This window comes from Pristis pectinata, chromosome X, assembly GCF_009764475.1.
Source record: "Pristis pectinata isolate sPriPec2 chromosome X, sPriPec2.1.pri, whole genome shotgun sequence".
Taxonomy (NCBI): domain Eukaryota; kingdom Metazoa; phylum Chordata; class Chondrichthyes; order Rhinopristiformes; family Pristidae; genus Pristis; species Pristis pectinata.
This window is the reverse complement of record NC_067450.1, coordinates 1,732,916-1,754,165: the sequence shown is the minus strand read 5'-3', so window position 1 is coordinate 1,754,165 and position 21,250 is coordinate 1,732,916. Positions and strand designations below refer to the sequence as shown.

At 41.7% G+C, this 21,250-nt stretch overlaps 1 protein-coding gene across 7 annotated transcripts in view; it reads right to left on the bottom strand.

Moving 5' to 3' along the window:
* avil (advillin) overlaps positions 1–19,831 on the bottom strand; it is a 63,885-nt gene extending 44,054 nt beyond the window's left edge. For 6 of the 7 annotated variants that reach the window (XM_052009728.1, XM_052009732.1, XM_052009726.1 and 3 more), the window contains exon 1: positions 19,676–19,831. The gene's annotated coding sequence lies outside the window, so the exon portion shown is untranslated. Of the gene's footprint in view, positions 1–1,571; positions 1,724–19,675 lie in introns of those variants that run through there. The other variant, XM_052009727.1, reaches the window with a different exon arrangement.
* Between the last annotated feature and the right edge of the window lie 1,419 nt (positions 19,832–21,250).

The window sequence follows — 21,250 nt, the reverse complement described above, 5'->3', positions numbered from 1 at the left end:
GCTGGATGAAAGAGATAATGATGAAGAAAAAATTGCAATTACAAGTACCTGTTTGTACAAGGGTAAATGCCAAGATAGATTGGTTGGTTTGAACGACCCATTTTTATCCCCCTTTGGCAGAGGCCAGGCTTCCTGGAATGGAAGCTGGTAGCTCAATTAAATCTGCTTTCTGGTCTTGTTTGTAAGTATCTTGATATAAAAGATCCCTTCATCCAACAACAAATTGTCTCATTATGGTTACACTCATTATGAGAGAGAAAACAAAAATCACTCCAGTATGCAGGATTCAAAATAGAGGACACTAAAAATTAGATTCCACCTTGATTTGCCCATAAGTAATTGAAACAAAGGATACATTACTCATCCAGATAGGAAGACAATGCAGAGGGAAGTTTTTTTATCATCTCTCCCAAGGTTTATTAAAGAACACAAGCAAAGGAAAGGTGGATATGTATTAGTAAGTTGAAGGCAACACCATTTTGAAAAATAACACCAAAAATTAAATTTTAATAGAGTTCACTTTTGGAGTTATAATTTTTTTTTACAAATTGGTCTTGCCTTCCAGTCCTTTCCCACCCACCCCAAAAGAACAGTTTAGTATTTGATCGCCTTCATTTTGAAGATCCCACAGCTGTTCCCCAAGAGTCAGGGCAGCTGATAATTGCTTTTTTGTTTACAAAGATTCCTTACTATTCAGAAAATGCAGTGAAATCCAGAAACATGATACTGCCATCTACCACAGGAAAAGAAAAAAAATTCTTCAAATAATTCCTTGTGCCAAATAGAAGCCATCACATTTACTCCATGGCTGCTGAGACAACAGAAGAGGAACTGAAAAGATCAAAGCTAGGAACCAAACAGTTTTATTCTTTCCCTATCCCATCTTGCTGGAGTCTAGTCCCATAGGCAATATTCAACTCTAGTGGTTGACCTTCATGGGAACTGAGAATGAGGTGGCATACTATTCAATTGGAGTATCACCACACCCAAGCCAATGCCAAACTCCCTCAACCACATGTTTTCCAGAAGTGTTGACTGGTTCCAATAAGGATTTTGATCAACTACCCAAAAGGGGTTGCAGTTAACTGCTGTGGCTCATGGGATAAGAGTTTAGGAAGGAGCAGGAACCAAGCTGCCAACCTTTCTGGTCTGTACAGTTCAATAGCTGACGTATACATGTTAACTTTGGGTCAATTGGTAATACATTTGATTCTGAGTGAAAGCAATGGGTTCAAGCCCACTCCAGATAGTGATAAAGTACAGGGTATCACTACAATGCATTACAGAGTGGTGCACTGCAAGGTGCCATTGTTACTGAAGTTTAACAGGATACAAAAAAAACTGCTAATATTTCCATCAAACACAAAAGAAACAGACCTATGCCCATTTCTGTGCTCCTTGTTGTGCACAAATTGATAGTTCTGTTTCCCCTCAAGGAGCCAAATGGCCTCCTCCTGCTCCCAATACTTCCATTAGCTATAATGTGCTTTGGGAAGTCCCAAAGTTGTGAAATGCACTACGTTAACACAAAGTACTTTCAACAAGAGACCATCATAAGCCTTTGTACTCACTGCATTGTGTGGGTGGAAGATGGAAGATACAAGATGCAAGCGAATTGTCAATAAGGACAAACCCATTCAATTCACGGCCCAGACAGCTGAAGTTTTTGACGTAACTGCCTTGATGGAAAACACAGGATTCCCTGAAGAGTTGGGCTCGGAATACACCCCATTATCAAGGAAATCAGCAATAAGGTCTGCATACTGAGGAAACAATGTATGGGGTTGATTAAGGTCAGGTACACCCAAGTCTCAAGAGAAATGCAGGCACAATAGAAAGATATTTACAAAAAACCTGGGAACTAACAAATGCCTAGAATTAAAGGACTTCCTGCATCTTGTGTATTTGTGCGCGTGCACATACCTTCAGGCAGGGCTTTAACCCAATCATCACCATAATAAAGTGCAAAGTTTCATTTGGGTGCTTATTACCTTCAGTTTATTCTTCAACATTGCATTGTATGATGGGCAACAATCACTAGGGATCAAGACGTGGTGATGTCATATCAGGGACACGATAGAAAGATGGCTGCTCCCAGTCTGATTCTAATAACGTATCCTCAATTCCTTGCCTAGAACCATTCATAAAACCTCTATAGTTGGAGTCGTCATTCCAATAACAAACAGGTTTGCATCCAGCTTGGAATGGTTCAGAACTTGAAGCCAATCAAAACAAACCAGCATCAAATTAGGCCTATTCATCATCTAGGACACCACCTTCAACTCTGATTTCCTGTTACATTCTCATGAAAAATAACAAGTAGAAGCATAGATAACCAACTTGCCAGATAAGCAGTTCATGCAGCCACAGGAGGCTGAGAACCTGATACATCCATACAAAATTATGAGGGGCATAGATAGTGAGAAACTTTTGCTCATATCGTACATGACTAAAGCTAGAGGGTATAGGTTTAAGGTAAGGGGCTGGAGGCTTAGAGAGGTTCTGATAAAGAATTTTTCATCCAGAGGGTAGTTGGAATCTGGAATGCACTGCCTGAGGGGATGGTGGATGCAAGTACCCTTACCACATTTTAGTAGTATCTGGATGAGCATTTGAATCATGAAGGCTATGGACCATCACCAATGGGATTAACATAGATGGGTGTTTGATTGTTGGAGTGGACAGTGGGCCAAATGGCCTGTCTCTGTGGTGTATCACTAAAAGAGTAACGTTTTACATCAAGTCATTGTGGGTGGCCAAGTGTTCCAGGGACTGCCTGGGTATGAAAAGCCCCTGGCAGAGATCCAACAATAATATTCAGAACTAATTATATTTTCCAATTCAAGAAGAATCCTCGTGCATTTTTTTTTAAACAAGTTTAGTGCCACTAGAAAGGAGACTGGATACCTTTGCCAAACTGGCTGCAAATAGCAAACATTCATATAGTTCCCCCATTCTATGAAAGAATTCATCTATGCAAGGCCTCTTGAAAACATACACCTAAAAGAGGAACACAAGGGCCAATTAGAAGCATTACTAGACACAGCAAATCCCCTCTATTATCTGGGAGTGGTCACACAATACTCAAATTGTCCTTTATTTAAAAGGTCAAGATCCATGGAGGCTTCAGTAATCCAACCTTTCAGGAGTGGAAGTGTTGTGTCAAAAGCTGTGATAATTACTTTGCTGCAGTGAAGTATTTGTTGAGAACAACAACACAGAACATGATTAGCTCTCTTCCCCAGCTCTGATCCCAGTTCCCATTCATTTTCTGTAAGATCTTCCACTTCTATTGGTTGGTTATAGATTTGTCAATGTGAACTCAGTACAGCACCTCTGTACTGCATGTCAGATACTCTTCCTACAGGACAAAACCATGGAAGACCAAAAGGCAGAACACACAACAATCATTGCAGACGCGATGCAGACCATCTCCTGATACAAGTCATCGAGAATAGACCAAGTTAAACTAACAGCCTATCCTGGATTACTTGAAGCAGGCAATAGCCAGATCCTAATTACAAAATAATCCAGTTTGTCACTGGCTGAAAATTAGTTCTTAAAATAAACAAAAAAATTACTCTTGGAATAAAACTCAGTCAAGTAGTCTCTAGCCACTCCTTCAAAGACAGAGGCAAAGTGTTTTGATGCAAAACAGGCATCCAAGTGTCCATTGTGGCAAACTGGATGCTCACACATTTTGCAACGGAATTTTACCACTTACCACACTGATAAAAAGGCATAAAGAGATATTCAGGGGCTGTGCCCAAAATGGATGTTAGGCCCTTGCAAAATTGACCTGTACAAGCCAGAACCAAAAAGGGACTAAGGAAGACATTTAAATCAAATATGATGTGTTTCACAGCAAAGCTGATTCCTGCTCAATTCTACCCCTACTCCATACATCAGGACTCCCACTTCCAACCAATCCATTATTACCCTTCTCATCCCATCTTTAATACTTTTTTTTAAAATTCATTTTCTTTTCAAACACTTAGTTATAAATTTTATTATAAAATATCTTCATTATTGTTCCCTTAGAATTGTTCACAGCAGTGTACAGAAGATTAACCTTCAAATCCTAAAGATATTGGGATAATTTTGGAGAGGTGCCAACTCTACCATCCTCCTAGGATTTAGTAGCAGGTGCTGGAAGTACGCAGGTCAGGTGACATTTGTGGAGAGAGAAAAAAAAAGTTCCAGTTTTCAGGTCAATTGCCTTTCATTAGAACATGAAAGCCACTGACGAAAGGTCATACACCCAAAATGCCAACCATTTCTCTCTATAGACACTGCCCGGCTTGTTGAGTACTTCTAGCATTTTCTGTTCTTAGATTTCTCAACATCTACAGTTATTGTTGCTTTAGTGCATGAATGCTGTGTTGCATCAGAATCTCAGGCTCAGGAATATAGCTGTTGCCAATAATACACAAGAACACAAGAAAATAGGAGTAGGCCACCAGGCCCTCAAGCCTGTCCGATCATTCGATATGATCATAGAACATTACAACTCAGTACAGGCCCTTCAGCCCACGATGTTGTGCCGACATTTTATCCTGCTCTAAGATCTATCTAACCCTTCCCTCCATTTCTCTATCATTCATGTTGCTATCTAAGAGTCTCTTAAATGTCCCTAATTTATCTGCCTCCACCACCTCTGCCAGCAGTTCGTTCCACACACCCACCACTCTCTGTGCAAAGAAAACTTCTGACATCCCCCTTATACCTTCCTGATTACCTTAAAATTGTGCCCCCTTGTGTTAGCCATTGTCACCCTGGGGAAAAAAAAGTCTTTGACTGTCCACTCGATCTATGCCTCTTATCATCTTGTACACCTCTATCAGGTCACATCTCAACCTCCTTCTCTCCAAAGAGAAAAGCCCTAGCTCGCTCAACCTATCCTCATCAGACATGCTCTCCAATCCAGGCAGTCTCCTGGTAAATCTCCTCTGCACCCTCGCTAAAGCTTCCACATTCTTCTGATAATGAGGCGACACCTAGTTCTCCAAGTGTGGTCTAAGCAGAGTTTCATAGAGCTGCAACATTACCTCGAGGCTCTTGAACTCAATACCCTGACTGATGAAGGCCAACACACCATACACCTTCATAACAACCCTATCAACCTGCGCAGCAACCTTGAGGTATCTATGGACCTGGACCCCAAGATCCCTGTTCCTCCACACTGCTAAGAGTCCTGCCATTAACCCTGTATTCTGCCTTCGAATTCGATCTTCCAAAGTGCATCACTTTACACTTTTCCGGGTTGAACTCCATCTGCCACTTCTCACCTCAGCTCTGCATCCTATCAATGTCCTGTTGTAACCTACAGCAACCTTCTACACTATCCACAACACCACCAACCTTCATGTCATCTGCAAACTTACTAACCCACCCTGCCACATCCTCATCCAAGTCATTTATAAAAAAAAAATCACAAAGAGCAGGGTCCCAGAACAGATCCCTGCAGAAAACCACTGGTCACTGACCTCCAGGCAGAATACTCTCCATCTACAACCACTCTCTGTCTTCTATGGGCAAGCCAATTCTGAATCCACACAGCCAAGTTTCCCTGGACCCCATGCCTCCTGACTTTCTGAATGAGCCTTCCATGAGGAACCTTATCAAACGCCTTACTAAAATCCATGTACACCATATCCACTGCTCTACCTTCAATGTGCTTTGTCACATCCTCAAAGAATTCAATCAGGCTCGTGAGGCACGACCTGCCCCTCACAAAGCCATACTGACTGCACCTAATCAGCCTATGCTTCTCCAAATGCCCATAAATCCTGTCTCTCAGTATCTTCTCCAGTAATTTGCCCACCACTGAAGCAAGACTCACTGGCCTGTAATTCCCAGGGTTATCCCTACTCCCTTTTTTGCACAAAGGAACAACATTTCCCACCCTCCAATCATCTGGCACTACTCCTGTGGCCAGTGAAGACGCAAAGATCATTGCCAAAGGCGCAGCAATCTCTTCCCTTGCTTCCTGTAATAACCTTGGATATATCCCGTCCGGCCCCAGTGACTTCTCTATCCTAATGTTTTTCCACAAGTTCCAGCACATCCTCTTTCCACACATCGACATGCCCTAGCGTATCAGCCTGTTGTACACCATCCTCACAAACATCAAGGTCTCTCTTACTGGTGAATACTGAAGCAAAATATTCATCAAGGACCTCCCATACCTCTTCCGACTCCAGGCACGTTTCCTCTTCTATCCCTGATCAGTCCTACCCTCATCACTCTAGTCATCCTCCTATTCTTCACATACGTGTAGAACACCTTGGGGTTTTCCTTAATCCTACTTGCCAAGGCCTTATCATGCCCCCTTCTTGCTCCAAGTCCATTTTTAAGCTCCCTCCTGTCTACCTTGTAACTCTCCAGAGCCCTGTCTGATCCTTGCTTTCTAAACCTTAGGTAAGCTTCTTTCTTCCTCTTGACAGGATATTCTATGTCTCTTGTCAACCATGGTTCCTTCACTCTACCATCCTTACCCTGCCTCAATGGGACAAACCTATCCAGAACCCCATGCAAGTACTCCCTAAACAACCTCCACATTTCCATTGTGCACTTCCCCAAGAACATCTGTTCCCAATTTACACTCCCAAGTTCCTGCCCGATAGCATCATAATTCCCCCTCCCCCAATTAAATACTTTTCCATATCATCTGCTCCTATCCCAGTTTAAAGGTTTAAATTGCTGCCTTTCATGGTGAAAATCTGTATTGGTTCAGATGATCCCAAATTGAATTCCCAGTATTGTGGAGACCTCTGCTGGGGCAGGACAGATGGATTTCACTTCAAATGTTACCATTACTTTCAATGATAGCATAGCTCGCCACTTGGACAAGTTACCAGTCTTCACAAGGCTGCAGTCAGTCTCATTGGAAGAGCAGAAAAGAAAACTAATATGGGGAGAAACAGAAAGGTGGACAGTACTTGCCTTGAAAACTGTGCCACTCTTCTGGGGTGACTGGGTTGGTAACCAGCTGACATTCTGAGTGCAGAAGCAACAAAGAGCGCCAAAGATATTCCTGCCATGAGACTTGGTCGCCAACAGGTTGTAGGTGGAGCCTGCGCATAACCAACAAGGTTGAAAAATCCTGAATTTTAAAAAAAAAGAACCTTTCATATCTTTAGGATACCATCACATACAAAACAATCTTAATTGGCTGCAAAGTGCACTTTGGGATATCAAGTTATGAAAGGCAGATCCTTCTTATGATATGTACATGCGACAGAGGACAGCATCCAGCTCCCAAGACTCCCATTTATCAAATCAACAACCAATTAAAAAGAGTCCCCTGAAAACCCATGTCTAACTATCCCACCCTACCCTATCACAAGTTGATCTCTTGTCCCAGTGAAGATTTTTTTTTTGTTTAAAACTACACTTTGTACTTACACTATTTTTAACAGTAGTGACTACATTCCTTTGCAATGGTTCTTTTCCCAGCTACCCTAATTGACAAGTGCTAACAGTCTATAGTATCAATCAGTTGCTATAACAGCCAAAGTCCACCAGGGAGTGCATTAGGTCCAGGACTGAACCCTGGTTTTGTTTTCACACAGAACAGAAGCCAGAATAAATTGCAGCTGCTTACAATAACAGGGTCCAATTACATCAAATTGAGCCTCTGTGTTGAGAATATTCTTCATCAAAAGTAGTCCAGAGATTCTGTGATCTGTGTGATCAAACCCAGTTATTAATCCAATGAAGTTACATTTCATACAAAATCTTCCACATTGCAGTCACGTTTATTTTCCAAGAGTGATTTCTTTGGCATCTAACTCGAGTGCCATTTCTCTTTATTTAAAAAAAATGCCAAGTAGATTTATAGAAGACTGCAGAGCACATTTCTCCAGCTTTGGGAATAGAAATAACCCTTTGATTTCATTAATGGGACACTGTAGGGGACTTTATCTAACCCATCCAGTAGCAATATTGGGAACATTTGATAGTGAGGCTTCAAAAGTAAATAGTTGTGTAGAGGATCATAAATCTAGGAAGTCTGAAGATTTCTGCAACTTGATCACTAACTGCTTAAGTTGTTAGGAAAAGTGTGCACTCTTAAAAGACAGCAGCCCCATCAAATGAGTTGTTCAGAGATAGATGACATAGCACTTTGATGAATTTTCATTATATTCAGCACTTCCTATGAATTATGCCCCAACAAATTCATCTATCATTAGCTCTCAAATCCCACAATGTAGCTGTGGGATTAAATTTAGTGACCAATTTGGAATTTATTCTCTTTTTTAAAAAAAATTACCAGATCATACTAAAAATCCACGTAATTCACCAATGTCGTTCTGGGGAGGAAACCTGCTGTCCTTACAGTTTGGCCTCTATGCAACTCCAGGCCTTCCAATATGACTAACTCTTAAACCGAGTGGCTTGGTAGACCCATTAAAGGTAATCAGGAATGAGAAATGAATGGCCTTGCCAGTAATGCTCAGATCCCAAAATAAAAGAACATCTTTCCATACCAATTTGTCCTTTTCTCCTGCAGAGAAGCATTCCACAGATGTCAGATACTCACTGGCACCTCATCAAGTGTCTGTTTTGAAGAATGCACAAGCCTATCAAGTGTCAGCAGGGTGGACAACCACGGAGTATGTTACATACCAGCAACAACAGAAACACAACAAGCCATGTATAAGTGTTAGAAACTATTTTATTAATAACTACATGTGATAGTAAGTAAAAACATTAGATATTAAACATAATCCCTAAAACTACTAAACTCAAAGTGTGTGTGTGGCAAATTCCCAAACGCCAAGCCTAGGAATAGTTCTCAAAGTTCAGTTCAGCAAGTCATCAGGTGAAACGTGAGCAAAGGCTTTTGCAAAACCACCGTTGACTGAAGAGAAAATGTGGAGAGAATTTAGCGAAAAATTACAAAATCCACATGTTCCACAATGGAACCCATACGTCACTTCAATCTCTGATGATCTCCACTGCTTTGTTCCAAAGTATCTGCCACCCCGAAGGCATTCGATACTTGGCCGCCCACAAAAATCAAGTGGATTTGGAGAAATCAAGTGGAGTCCACTTTGTCGTTAACCACCAGCACAGGTTAATGACAAAGTGAACTCCACTTGATTACTCCAAAAATCCATACATGGATTGTAGTGACGGACACAGCTATTGTTCTTCATCCATTGGTACAGAGACCAGCAGTCAGTGTCTCTCTCTTCGACTCACTGAGCAAAACAGCCAGCATGTTGTTATAGTCTTGCTGTCTTAATAACACCACACACACTACTACTCTACTGTCCAGGTGCCTTAAAGGGACATTCACCAAATAGCAACCTGGCTCATAACAAGTGTTACAACCACCCCTAAACCAAACTCCCAAACAACTCCCCCATCCCCACTTGATATCCATGAGGAATGCGCATGTACAAATTGCACATGTAGGCAGAAGTCAGTAGATAGCAAACAAAGAGCATAGCTTGGAGGCTAGGATGGTTGCAGCAGGCTCTTACATTGGCACACATCAGATTTGCTAAGGATCAAATCTGGGATTTTCCCCTGTACACTTGTGTCACATTGTGTAGTGCATTTACCCACTGAACCATCATGATGTTGCAGAGAACTTTGAAACTTGCAGTGAGGAATGCCAGGTGCTGACAACATCCCCAGTCATTTACACTCCAAACCAGCCAAACAGTTTGGGTAATTTGAGGATACAGTAAGCATTTATGGTGTGGATTCCACTTAATAACAGATTTCAATTGTTGAATCTGATGACAGTCAATAATAAACACTCAAAACTATAAACAGCAAGTTGAGGCCCTCATTTATAAATTTCCACTGAATAAGGCACACTGTGCTCACTTAATCCAGTATTGGCTTGCTTCCATTTTGAAAATCTTTTCAGAAACAGAAATTTAAGTGGCTGCAAATCCAGTTTACTGCAATCAGTCTGTTCATGTTCCAGAATCAAACTATCAAAATATCATTCATCCAAATGGCTTTGCTCATCCCTGGCACCAGTGTTGCCAGGCAACAGAACAGGCTGGCAGAATGCACGGTAACTGTAACAATGTTTATGCTGGCCAGGCTCATAGGTGAAACTTGGACTGATGGATTTTGGCTCTGCGAAGAAGTGTTTATGCCAGAACCCCTGTGCCAGTATCATTTACCTAGCAAATATTATTCTAGGGTTGACTTTGGATTAAAGCTTGTTTACCAAGGAAGGAAGGCCCATATTAATGAGAATTCATCACCAGGTTCAGATGGACCTTGTTTGGGACAATTTCAATCTCTACCAGTGACTGTGATTGAAGGACTGCAGTTATGAAGCTTCTGTCAAAAGATAGTTGCTGTCAAAAAAATAATGTTCCTAGCTCTATGTAATAACTACAATCCAATCTACACCTCTCAAACAATAATTCAGCCAATGCCTCAATTTTAACATTTCTCATTTTTGTTTTTAGAATCCCTCTGTGACTTCAATTCAATATCTGTAACCTCCTCCATCCCTACAACTTTCCAAGATCTATACAAATTAAAAATGCAGCAAATACTCAGGTCTGGCCACATCTGTGGAGAGAGAGAGAAAAATCGTTAACATTTTAGGTCATGTTTCATTAACCCAAAACATTAACTCTATTTCTCTCTTCACAGATGCTGCCCAGCCTGCTGAGTATTTTCAGCATTCGGTTTTAGATTTCCAGCATCTGCAGTCTTTTTGGATTTCAATAACTGTATATGCCTCCCATTTTGGCTTCCTCAATCTTTTGTTCTATCATTGGTGGCTGTGCCCCTTCAGCTGCCTGCAGACAGAGCTAACATATTGCAAAATGCAGCCCCTAATCCCACCCCCATGAAATTGATAAATGCAATGCATAATGGGACTGAGGCTTGACTAAGAGTGAGGCCCCAGACTGCACACAATTGGTTTTACAATCTGACCAAGATGAAAAGAGGAAAAAATTGCAGCCAAAGTTAGTTTCCTGGAAATTGTGTGGACATTGGGCAATCATATGCCAGAATAATATTCCCTACCACCCAGCAACCTACTTACCAATACCCAGCATCTAGGCATTACACTTTCAAAAATCAGATACCAGATACAGGCTGCTGTGGCAATTAACTCATTGCACCACCAATCACATGCCCACCATTCCCCCTCCCCAAGATCCCAGCATATCAGAAGGAAAGCTGGATTATCAGTGGGCAAGGAAAATGAAACTAGCGCATTAAGAGAGTGCTTCCCACTCTTCCAGAAGAGGACCATCATTTGGCTTCTTTTGCAAAATAGAAGTATTGAAAAAAAAAACAGCATTCCTGCTTCTGATTGTCATCCAGTTACCTCTGACTCAATATTAGCCTCGCAGCATTCCATGCAACTCCTGACAATTATTTTGATGCAGGCATCCAGTGCACATCTTTACAATACCACTCTCCTATTGTAAACCCTTTCCCAACAAAGCTCTCAAGTACAAGAATTAAAATTTAACTTACTGCTCCAGGAAAAGGTTATTGGAACTTCAAACTGGCCATATCAAATCAGGTGCCCCAAACTCTAGTGCCCAATTTAGAAAAGCTGGTTTCATTCAATCCCTGCCTGGAGTGCCACCACAGGTCACTGGGCTCCAATGAAATGTCTACTTATCAGACATTTGTATAGAGGGCAGATGTGGATCCATTGAGATATGGGACAGGAAGGAAGGGATTCATAAACTGGTTAACCCAATCTTAAATCTCAATTTCCACCTACACACCAAACTCACTTGCTCCTCATCAGCAGCAAGAAACCAGGCTTCAAGCTCAAGGCACCAAGGCCATCAGTAGTACCCTTTTATTGCCAACCCTGCCAAAAATCAGACTCAGCACAGACTGAGGATCAAACCTATGATATTACTTGCCCTGCAAATCAGTATCACGGGTGAAAGCATGTTTAGCCAACAAGCCATTCAACTGGTAATCCTGTTAAAATTCAATAATATTGGATCCCCAAAGGCACAATCCCTTTTGCAATCACCCACACTGTATCAAATTACAAACTACTTCCCATTCACTCCCAATGCTGTTTCTGACAAGCAGTTTTCTAGAATCCCTTTTCATTTTGATTATTACTTTACACATAACTGATCCACATCCAAACCCTAACTAATAATTATCCAACTGTAGTTTATGAATAAAATGTCATTTAAAAAAATTACTTAGACTGATTAAATTGGGTGTGATACAGAAGTGTGCTGTTTTGATGTGTAGAACTTAAAAATTCTGCAACATTTCTTGTCAATGTAGTTTGTTCCGATTCCAGCACTGAGATACCGGATACAACGTGCATACATCAATACCCCAGTGAAAGCACTCTTTGTCCTGAAGATGTTACTAATTAGAGTCCCATACAAAGCTCGCCCAATTACTAGAGCATGCACGCACAGTTTAAAAAAACTACCTTCAATGAGGAGTCTGTTTTAATCAAGGCACAACTCCATTAGCTCTCTGGAATCACACCTAAGTGACTGTGTCAATAGGCTTTTCAACTGCAGGGGATATCACAGCATAGTTGGATCCTATCTGAACCCAGGCGCAGAAGTGACCTGGAGCTATCAAGTACCCAGCCCCGGTTTCCCCCTCTACCACTTACTTCAGACTGATAATGGATGTGTTCCCTTTATCTGCCTCGGCCGTGAACTGCCAATTTGACATAGAGCAGGCATCAAGCTGTGGTCCCATTTGGAAGCTATGGAACTATAGACCACCCAGTAACAGCAAGGGGCCATCTACCCTATTATTAATACTTCAAACACATACACACAACCTCATACGAAGATGCTGGTTGCCAAGGGCAGCGACCACAATAACTGCAAGGTTGTATTTATTGGAGACTATAAATTCTGGCTAGGCTGCACAACCTGCCCCCAAGTGTTCGCCTTATTTTCTCTCTAAAAAGCGTCGGTTCACTCACTGAGCAACGGGCCACGCTCCACCATGAGCCGACGCAGCGCGCGAGGGAGCCTCCTCCGCCGCGTGGCCACCCGACGCCTCGGAACGCGCGCGGGAGAGCGAGCCCAGCCCTCTCCTACCTCAGGAGGCATCGAGGCCACATTGAGGTAGTCCGTGGCTGCAAGAGAAGCAAGGGTGGGCGACGTTGCCAGCCACCTCAGACAGGAAAATTTGCGCTTTTGCTTTTATATATACACAAGTGCCTGGAAAGTTTATGATATAAACTATTTCCTAAAGATGACGTTTGATGGGGTCAACTTTCTAAGTTACCTCACGTCTGCGTCTCGGTGCTCTTATATTAAATAGGGATCGGAAACCCTCTCCAGGAACAACCTTCCATTTGTATTAATTTTAATCTTCTGTCATAAAAAGGCAAAAATAACTTGAGACAGTACCATGTGACACGTCCCACGTGTGTCAGCTGTGCAGACCTATCGACCCCTCTCAAGGTTGAGCTTTCATGGCAACAACTTGCATTTGTGTATCACCTTTAACATAGTAAAATACCATCAGACCAACTCGAAACGGAGCAAATAGAGGGAGGCATTGCGACAAGCTCGATCATTCAAGGTAGGTTTTAAGGAACGTCGTGGCGGTGAGGCGATGGAAACGTACGCGAGGTCAGAATCGAGAGAATACGAGAAAAAAAGTCGGCCACAGACCTTATTTCCTTCTCTCTGACAAGTCCCCATTGCCCTCAATTCCCACCCTCTCTATCTACCCACTTTAAGTATTTTTAATGAAATACTCTCTGCGAAACAGAATTCCAGAGGTTCACCATTCTCTGCAAGAAGAAATTTGTACATACCTCGATTTTAAATGACTGGCCCCTTATGAAACTATGTCCCCTCTTTCGAGATTCATCCACGAGTGAAAACATCTTGTCAGTCATGCGCTCTGCCACATAGATTTCAGAGATCTAAAGAGTTAAGGCTGGTTGTGACTGCAGAGACATGGAATAATAAATACAAAAGCATTGGCTGCAGCCAGGGCCACTCTCCGTATACATGGGTTAGGCAGGGGAATGCATCGTAGCAGTAAACCAGCACTCACATTTAATGACTCTCAAAGGGCACACAAAGGAATATTTGCAAGGAGTGTATCAAGGTAGCCTGTGATGACTTCTGTCATGGAATAGCCTCTTTGACAGGCTCTGGCCTGTAGTATTGCCTCTTGGATGATAACCAGAGAGCACAGTCAGTGCCTGTTTTCCAACGTGAATTAGCACCTTTAATAGGAGAGAAAGAAAATTGGACAGGGGCTGGGGAGTTGGTTAAAGAGGAAATGAAACCAGCAAAAGATTATGGTCAATACTGGGGGGAAAAACATTCAAATTTGTTAGAATAAAACAATTAATTTAAAGGAAACTACAAAAGCTAGGAAATTTAAAATTGAAAACATAGCCATTCCAATAAATGTTGATAATAATGACAAACAGCACCTCATCATCAAACCCCTGCAGTTCTATCAACCTCGTGTGCTCAAGTCCTCTGCTGAACACCAGACTTCTCCCTATTTCTGTATGCTATTACTGTACAGAAGGTTCACTATTTGGAGAGGTCCTTCTTTGAAATCTGAAGTGTTGATTGACTGATTAACCCTGGGCTGCCCTCAAAAAGGAACTTCATGTCAGAAATACCATTCTACATTTTGAAATGAAATATCACACCTACACCTCCAGCAGTTTATAGTTAAAATTAAAGGATAAGCATAATTGAAGTCAGACTCCATTGCTATGGACCAAATTGTGTACATGTGTTCTAAATGTCAATAGCTATATCAATAGGAAATGTAATTGAACCTTATGATGCAATGGAGTCATGTCATTAACCCCAAAACAAAAGTAATTTCACTGTGCAACATCCCTCACTCAGTGACTACCAATCAGTTCTTATCAAAAACATCTGTTGCTAAACTCTGTGTGCACATACACTTGCCTCTCCCAAACCATGCCACAAATGGTGAAGGCTGACTGTTCATCTAACAGGTGAAAGATATACAAATAGGGAGGAGCATAGCCATGAAGGGTTTACACACAAACAGAATTTGAAATGTTGATGCCTTGGGCACTGAAAGCTAGTGCAGGTCATAGGGATGAGTGATTCAGCAGGCTTAGTGCAAGTTAGCACACAGGCAGTGGAGTTTTGGGTGAGCCGAAATATACAAAGGGACAGGGATGGGAGACCAGCCAGGAAAATAAATCAAAGCAGAAGGATACAAAGGGCACACAAGGTTTTCAGCAACAGATGGACAGAGATAGGGTCAAACCAAAACAGCAGCAAGAATGTTCATTACTTTATTTTCATTGAGAATAATTATCAGACATGAAGTTATCACAACTTAAAACATTGACATTTTTAATGGTCCATGTTCAAACCTAGTGCTTGCAAAGTCTACATCTGAACATTAACTGATCTGCTGTGCATTTCTAGCATTTTATCTTATTTATGAATTCCTTTTCTTTTTAGTTTAAGATGCCAGACGTATTGACATAATTGAAATTGGATGTAGCAGTGGTATTAGACTTTAGTGCACTAGGTGTTACAGTTCACCAAGCTGGTAATGGGAGTGGGGTGGAAAACAAGTTTGAGTCTTCACAACTATTAACAAATACCAGATTGTAAGAGATCAGCCTATGGTTTCCTATCACTACCCACGAAGCAGAACTGAGCATAGCCATGTCACCTCTAGAAGACAAATAGTTTGCCAAGACTCACTAATTAGAGCCACATGTGAACTAGTTTGACAGAAAGTGATCCACCTGGATGAGTCTTCCAAAGTTAAAGCATATCAACAAGTCTTTAGACTGATGCCAACAAAGCAGACAGCCAGAGACTCAGCTAGACATTGGAAGTGACCAGATTAAAAGAGGGCTTGTTGCCACGGGAGGTCATTTATCTGTGGAATGATCAGATTAAAGTTTTGCTTTGTCTAGGGATTCAACAAAGCAACAAATAGGATGCGACTCCACTGGCATTTCCCTGCTGTTGCCCCCAGGTTAGGTTCCCTTGTGTACTAGTGAGTTTAGGAACAGAGGGACCATTTAACCCCATGTATTCCACCATTCACTGAGATAAAGGCAGATCTGTGCCCCAACTCCATTCAATTGTCTTTGACTTTTATCTCTTATGACCCATGATTTTTAAAAAAAGATTTAAAATGAACAACAGACAGTTTGTGAAAGTTTTCAAAATTCATTGCATTTCCCCAATTTAATCCTGAAAGGCTTGGCTCTAATTTAGGACCATGCCCCCCCCCCCCAACCGTCCTAGACACCCCAGCTAGCAGAAAATGTTTCTCTCCATTTTCCATTTGGTTCCCCTAAATATCTTGAAAGCTTCATTCTAACTTTCCAAATTCCAGGGAACACAACCCCAGATGGTGAAGTCTCTCCTCATAATTTAACCCATGGGAATCCATGTCAGTTTGGCAAACTTGCAGCCTGCTCCCTCCAAGGCATTGTCTGCAGATCTGCTCACAGTACTCCAGGAATGGTTTAACTAGGGGATTGTATAGCAGTAGCATAATTTCTACCCTCTATATCTTAGAGGTCCCAAAAGCTGGCTTCTGATTGGAAAGGTCCTGCACTGCACAGCACAGTACAGGGTCTTCCTGCAAAAAAAAACAGCAAGGCTCGCTCTCACAAATGCTTTTACAGTTAGTTAACCTGTACCCTCTTGGCTTACCAGTTGTCAAAGCACATTTAATATCTCTGACATTCAACAATATTAAAATATTTTGATTAAAATCACTATTAAAATGTGAAATTAAAAACACGACAAGCAATTAAATGCATTTTTTTGGTTAGCCTATACCAATTGACAAAACCTGTCCACCTCCTTCAGTTTCTCTCCATTGAAGGTGCTGAAACTATCTGATTCAACACCCAAATTTCTCAGTGTGACTTAGTCCAAGATCAGAGTGGCAGCAACAAGGAACTCTGAAGTAGTTCAGAGATTCCACATTAGCATATGCAGCCCTCAGAAGTGTCTCAGTTTGTCATTCTGGACTTCCCTGCAAAAGGTGTGCTCAGCTGATGCACATGCACTCCCAAGTCACTCTGAATCTACAGTTTCCTGCCTTTCACCACTGACAAAATACGATTCCATACATTTAAGAAATCTGCCACCACCTCACCACTCCCCCTTCTTCCACCACCACCTCATAAACCCCTGCCAACCCCACTTCCCCAACCCAATCCTCCACATACACAGTTTTGGCTGTTAGCTTAGTCTATTAATAATTCTTTGTACCTATGCCATTTTCTATATTGTTTACCACATTGCCAGTCTTTGCATCATCCATGGCTGTCTATCCCATCATCCAAGTCATTTGTAAATACCTTGAATAATTGCTGCCCCAACACAGATCTTTCTGGCCTACCACTATTAACATCCTGCCAATATGAGTACCTGTGCATTTTCCCTGTTCAATCTCTTGCCACTTAGCTAATTTTCTATCCATGGCAATACTTTGTAGATATTTCTACTAGCTTCAACTTTAGTCAAGTGTCTGAAGGATTTTATGGAATGCCTTTAGGAAGTCCATACAAATAGCATTCATAGATATTCCCTAGACCACTACTTCAGTCACCTTTTTGAAAAATTCAATTAGGTGTGACCCTTCACAAATCCATGCTGGCTCTTATTTTTACTGGGAAACTAAATGTCAACTGTTAACAACCAGTCCCCATAAATCATTGGATTGTCCTGGTGACACAGATGTTTAATCAAAATCTAATTAAACAAATAAAGCTGCAAATCAAAATATACATGATCTGCACTAACCAAACGCCCCATATCCAGTGCCCACCAGTTTCTTTTGCACTTCAGGCATTTTCAATTTCATTGTAGATCATAGCCCCCAGTAATTGTGGGGGAAGAAGCCTCCAACAGACCTGCACAGAGCATTAATGCACATGTGAGCTCAAGCTGTGGTCTAGTTTCAGAATTCCAAGAATGATTATCATTAGAAACAATTGGAGTTTAAAATCATTTAAACCCCTCACACGAATTACTCATCTGTAAGCACTCTAAATATCTATAATGTCTACAACGGCACTATTAGATCTTAACATACAAAGAAGGTGGAGGCAAAGTTTCTTCCTTTAGGGAGTTTATTTCCTTCAAGCCTGCTGAGTGCACATGTCTGCAAACACAACCCTTGCACAGAAGCCAAAATGGTGTTTGCTAAAGACCAAAGTTGTGACACAAGATAATCCCCAAAAAGCACCACAAACCCTGCTGGCTTGGAGGAAAGTAGCTTTCCATTATGCACATTCAATTGTACATTACAACACAAACTATTAGTATAGGCACACCTGCCAGAACATTACCCAAAATGGATAGAATGTGTGATCCCAATAAGAGAGATATTATCAACAAGAGGGACAGCAAGTCTTTTAAAAAATGTACAGTATATACATGGATTGTCATGGAAAGATGGATTGAGGGGTTTAATCTCACATGGATTCTTTATCTCAAAGTTCCTCAAAGATGAAAGACTAGTTACGATTATTCGTTTAATGATCAGAAGGTGCATTGCAGTGAAAACTGACTGTGTACTCCCTCAACATTCTGCACTGTCCAGCACACATTGTGAGTTTATTGTATTTGAGGCCAACACCAAAATTCAATGATTAACAATCTCATTTCTACACAGCATTAATTTGTTAACCCCAATTCACAGGTGCTTAAGTCTTTGTCTCACCAACAAGCAATAGGCCACCCTTGGGAACGTCGAGTTCCCTCTAAATGTATTTAATATTATGAATCAGAGGAGTAACATTATCATTTTTGAAATGAAAATGTTCTTTGTCTTCAGGGGTTTCTATGGAGTATTTGAGAAATCCTGCTAGTCCCAGGCAGTAGAGGGGTAATCCCCATTGTAGTAAGGTTTTTTTATTGATATAAAAAGGGTTGTTTATTACCAGATACAGAAGTGGCAATCATTAAAAATTAGTTTTCCGCACCCCTCCCCATATCTATTCCACTCCCCTTGACTAGTTACAATTGAATATTCCTCACAGGGAGCGATGGGTTCCCTTTAGCTAATAATCCTCCATCTCCCCTGAAAGGAGCCTCAAAGCTTGGTCTACACTCCATTTCTTACAGCGCCAGAGAGAGACCAGTTTACGTTTAAATCAAAATCATAACACTACATTGCTTCGTGCATTCACTGCCAAAACACGTTTCAATAAAAACAAAAAAGAAATATTTGAAAAAAATGAAGTTCGGAATTACAAGAGCAGAGGAAATAGCAAGATGGTAATCGAACACCCCACTAAACGTTAAAAGGTGAAGGGAACATACTCATGAAACAATGACAGTTATTCAGTATCCTGTAATTCAGAAGCGACACTCATGTGGAAACGATTATCATTTTAACAAAATCTGGAACATCATCCACCGGTTGTTGAGAAATGCTTGCGAGGCAGAGGGTAGGTTTAGTAGAATTTGGAAATCTTCACCAGAAATAAAGGAAACGAAAAGAACATGTTAAAGGAGCCCAAAATCTCTGGGTTGAATGCTGATGTTGTACAACTATTAGCACACCCCATCTTGGATTCTCAAATACGAATTCTCTTTTACTGCAAAGCTCTTCGCTCACTACTACACTCAAAACGATTAGGAAAAACACGTGGATGCGCTACACTTTTTTCAAAAATAAATGGAGGACACGACATACAAAGTTCCTTCCTTACCTGCATTCCATTGCAAAGGTGAGAGATGCGCATCTTTACAATTTACCAATCTTAAAATAGACGTCCTTTCCATTCAATAAAATAATCTGGACAGTTTCCCCCCCACGCCCCCCGGCACAGTCCGATCCCAAACATCTCCAGCCACAACGAATTACAGCTATACTTCATCCAGTATCCTCCCCAAACCCAACAACAGGAGCAGAGAAGGGAAAGGAAAACAAATCGGACAAATGAGACTGAAACCGTTTCAAGGCGCCCGGGTTTCTAGTAAACAACTTCCCACACGGACAGGGCTTCATCTCTGCTCCGGACCGACCAACCGCAAAGCTTGTCTCCCTCAGAGCACAGACATATTACAAGCACTGCTTCCTTGTTGATGTGCAGTAAGCAATAGTTATAAGAATGTCTTTTTATTCATTGACAGTTTTAAAAAGAGACAAATTAGCACTTGGGATGTCTTGAAACTGCCTTGAATCTTTTGATTGGACAATTGGAAAAGCTGGTATCTTAAAGGGGAAGATAGGTTACTTTGCCACTTTTTATGAATAGGATTCCGATACGTGGTTCACTCGAGGATTGTTTACATGCCGTGTGTGACTCATTTCGAAAGAGTAATTCTCTTCTGGAGAAAGACGCGTAGCTCAATCATAAAAATAAACTGCTGCAAGAACTCAGCGGAATCTGTGGAGGCAAAGAGGTGGTGGACGTTTCAGGGCGAGACCTTGCATCAGGACAGAGAATGCAGAGAGAAGTACATAGAAGTGAGAGGAAGGGTTGAGATAGAGGCGGTAAGTGATAGGTGGAACCAGATGTGGGGGTAGGGTGATGATAGGCAGATGGAGCTAGGTGGGGAGGGGGGTGAGTGTTGATACAGAGGCTGTTAGGTGAAAACAAGCAGGTTGGGGGGGCGCGGAGGGTAGAGACAGGCTGGTAGGTGAAAGATGGAATGAGATAAGGGAGGGATGATGGGTTGATGGAACCAGGTTGGGGGAGGAGATAGGAAAGGTGAACCAAGAGAGAAGAAACCCAGGTAATAGATATGAGGGTGATGGGCAGATGGAACCAGTTGGGGAAGGATCATGAGTCTTGGTAAGGAGGAGGATGGAAGGATTGGAAAAGGTGAACAAAGGGAGAGAGTACTAGGGTGGATAGGCGGGAGTGGGAAAGTAACACAGAAGGTGTGGGTTACCTGAAAATGAAAAATTCAATGTTCATACCTTTGGGTTGTAGGCTACCAAAACAGAATATAAGGTGTTGTTCTAGTTTGCCTTTGGCCTCACTGTGGCAGTGGAGAAGGCTGAGGACAGAGAGGTCAGTGTGGGAATGGGATAGGGAGCTGAAATAACATGCAACCAGAAGCTCAAGGTAGCCATTGCAAACAGAGCAAAGGTGCTCTGCAAAATGGCCACCAAGTCTACACTTGGTCTTGCCAATGTAGAGAGGGCTACGTTGCGAGCACCAAATGAAATAGACCAGGTTGTAGGAGGTGTACATGAATCTCTATCTCACCTGGAAGAGTTGTTTAGGTCCCTGAATGGTAGTGAAGAAGGGACAACTGTTGCACCTCCTAAGATT